Below are 3,583 nucleotides of genomic sequence, written 5' to 3'. Positions count from 1 at the left end.
CGACAACATAATTCCGCATCAAATTTTTCATAGTAACTTTACTACGGTTTATTTCCGTAGCAAATTTACTACAATACACTTTTGTTGCAAATATTTCTTAGTAAAATTTATCACGGGCTACTTTAGTTGCAGAAAAAATGTGACATAATAGATTCCATAGAAATCCAGCTACACAATACTACATAAAAACACCTGTAGTAACTCCATAAAAATATCAATAGCCAAAAATGGTGACACGATTAGTTCAAATACATACAAAAATGACTTAATTTTTATATCCAAAGCAAACTTATAGCAAAATCAGCATTATGTAAATGCAATAACAATTTATCAAAAATATTGTAGAAATCGTATGTGAAATGCTAATAAAAATTTCTGAGTTACCAAAATATTGTTTGTTGGTACAAAATATCACCGAAAAATACATGTTGCCACAAAAGAAGACCATTCTTTGCGAATTTCATCAATATCAGCATCTGTGTATCCATCTTTGCCACCCCCAACGTAAGAAAAAAAATATACTACACTATAAAGAGGGAAGAGCATGCAAAATCATGGGATATATACAAAAAAAATTGTAAGCAATTTGACATCATATACTACCCATCAATTTGAAAATTAAACATAGAATGGTCCTTTTAATTCGTTTTCTATTATTGCATTGTATTTTTAAATAAATGAAAGTACATTGTTGTTTCTTGCATGCATGTAACCTACTTTATCAATTATATAATTTGTCAAAACATGCGACCTTACATGTTATACTTTGTTTAGTTCTTGAAATTAGAGGAACGTAATAAAATGAAATTTTCGAAGGTTTAACCTACATGTTCCTTTCTGAAAGTAACAAAAATGACATAATAGCATCCTACTTTGTCAAAACATGGAAACTTACATGATATGCTTTGGTAATTTCTTGAAATTAGAGGAATGTAATAAATTGAAAAATTTTAAAGATTAAACTACACGTTCCTTTGCTCAAGTGACAAATACATATGTTAAAATAGCATCCTACTTTGTTAATTAATTGAAATTAGAGGAATGTAAAAAATTGACAAATTTCAAAGATTAAACTACACGTTCCTTTGCTCAACTGACAAATACATATGTCAAATAACATCCTACTTTGTTAATTAATTGAAATTAGAGGAATATAACGAATTGACAAATTTTAGTGGTAACACTCCTAGTACTATAGTTTTTTCTTTGATTTTTTTTCAAAAATAATTAAATTGTATTTTTTTTAAACCCAATATAATTTAATATACAATCCGTAACAAACATCTATTAATGATGTTTACAATCAACCAAAAATTATCTTTTTTTTATTGCCATCAACTATGTTTTCTTTTTATGTCTTTCATATGCTACTTTTTATGAAACCGTAAGACATTAAGACAATAAGACATACTCTCGCAAAGAAGCATTGCCAACAGTCTGAGAAAATGTGATACACTTTACATGAACTTTTCATGCTCTGTTGATGAAGAAGCAGCTACAATCACCCTCAAGAGAGCAAGGGTAGATAAAACAGCAACCTGGAAAGAAAAAGAAAAGTGAGTTTTAATCTTTGAAGAAAGAAAGGCCAAGCAAAAAAGTCCATCAAGTTGTAGGACAATCCAAACTTACTCCTCCACCAAATGAATGTCCACGGAGAATGATTAATATAAGGATATAACTACTAACTTGTCAAATACAAAGCAAATAAAAATAAATTGTATGTTCATTCATTGCAAATCACAGATTATGATAGGAAAAGATTGACTTCATAGTTTTAACAATATCATAAAAAATATATATTGTTTTACAAGTTCAATAAAATGAAGATATAGTTATGAAAGGTTAGAATTTATACAACATGTGTGTGCATATCAATGTTACGCGAGGTCCTGTATATTAGTTATGAAAGAAAAATGGAAAGTGCAACATTCACACAAACAATCATAGCAACAGGCCATTGTTGTGGTCAGGTTACCTTCAAGAGCTTCGTTCTTTGGTCTCTGATCCACCATTCTACCCTTGGAGTGAAAATGATGAATAGATTTGACGGACCAATAACATTAGTTTCTCACCTTCTTTCTCTTCTCGCCAGCACGATAACGAGTCTCCGGTGGCGAACCCCCTAATGTGCACTAGGGGGCGGTGTTCCAAGTTGCTTGGCGTAGGTATTTTTCCAGCCCTTTTCGCTTAGTCTAATGCTTTTGATTCTGGAGCTCTCAGCAGCCATTTGTCCACCTGGATTCATAGGTGTTGGGTCATCAACCACCCCTGCATACGCACCAAATTTCATCAGTGCCACCACTGTGTTCCTCTCTGCAAAAAACACACTTTCTCATATCACAAACATTCAATAAAATGATGCTCGTTTTGATCATTGACTTAAAAATGGATCAAAAGTCAAAACCTGCCATAAAATGAAGCCCAATTGAGGGCGGTCCGGCCACGTGAATCTCTAAAATTAGGGCTGACACCGACGGTGACTGGACTGGAGGGCGGATGGAGGATGTGGAAGGTGTGCACGTCGATCGAAGATACTTGAGGCGGAGGTCTAGATGTATACGATGTTGCTGGTTGTGAGCGGTCGTATTTAGAGGCTTGATGGTGGAAGGAATCAATCGGTCATAGTGAGAGGCTTGATGGTTGAAGAAATCGATCGATTGAGATTGAGAAAGAAGGAAGCAGGTAAGTAGAGTCGATCGATTGTGATTATGAAGGACCGCCATTTTAGGTTTAGTGGTGTTAGGCTTTTTTTTTAATCGTGCGAGATTGGGAAACCGTTTTAAGGATGGTAATCAAGAGTCCCTCTTCTAAAATAGTTATAAAAAATAGTTTAAACTATATTTATATTTAAAATAATATAAAAAAAATTAATAAAATTATATTATTTATATTATATTTTATATTAATCATATTTATCAAATAACTTATAAAAAAAATCTTTTTAAAATTATATAAAAATAATATCATTATCACAAAAATAAATATGATACTTCTTGTAATAGCATATGATTATCACTTTGTGGTGAAAGTTTAAATATACCTGAAACAATTATCACATTTAACCATAACAATAACTAGTTAAATAAACTCAAAATATATTAAGTTAAACTTGGAATAAACTCAAAGTATATGGGGTGAGAGTGGGAGTATGGGTGTGGATGCCGGTGGGTGGGATGAGAGTGGGTGCAGGGTAGAGTTAGTTGGATGGGTGAGTTGGTGTGGGGTGGGGTAGTGACAGTACTTAGTTATGGCTTAAGGCTTAAGGCATATGGCTTATGGTGTAGTGCTTAAGGTTTATGACTTGGGGTTAAGGATTAGGGCTCATGGGTCAGGGCTTACGACATAGGGCTTAGCTATGTCTTAAGGCTTAGGGATTAGGGCTTATGACTCTTAACTTATGGTTTAGGGCTTAAGGCTTAAGGTTAATGATGTACGGCTTATGAGGTTCATTCGGGGGCCAATACGTATAGATAAGGACCACAATCGAACTAACAGGATGGGACCCCCCCCCCCCCCCACCATCCACCCACTCCCACCACCACTAACAACAACAACTTGTTTTCCTATAAGGTTTTGGCAGTTC

The 3,583-nt window shown here is 33.9% G+C and overlaps 1 long non-coding RNA gene across 2 annotated transcripts; it reads right to left on the bottom strand.

Annotated features, from left to right (window-relative positions):
• Positions 1–202: 202 nt before the first annotated feature.
• On the bottom strand, positions 203–2,755 carry LOC145068679 (uncharacterized). Of its 2 annotated transcripts, none has more exons than XR_013689043.1 (3): positions 2,405–2,755; positions 1,976–2,313; positions 203–1,538 (listed from the first exon to the last, which is right to left on the bottom strand). It is a non-coding gene; the product is annotated as an uncharacterized LOC145068679 (long non-coding RNA). The 2 variants fall into 2 exon arrangements; XR_013689044.1 differs by having other exon boundaries at positions 2,073–2,313.
• Positions 2,756–3,583: the final 828 nt, after the last annotated feature.

The sequence above is a fragment of the Lactuca serriola genome, chromosome 8, assembly GCF_051521515.1.
Source record: "Lactuca serriola cultivar US96UC23 chromosome 8, Lser_US96UC23_V15, whole genome shotgun sequence".
In the NCBI taxonomy this organism is placed as follows: Eukaryota; Viridiplantae; Streptophyta; class Magnoliopsida; order Asterales; family Asteraceae; genus Lactuca; species Lactuca serriola.
Note: the sequence above shows the minus strand (reverse complement) of the source record. Positions and strands in the feature narration are given on the sequence as shown.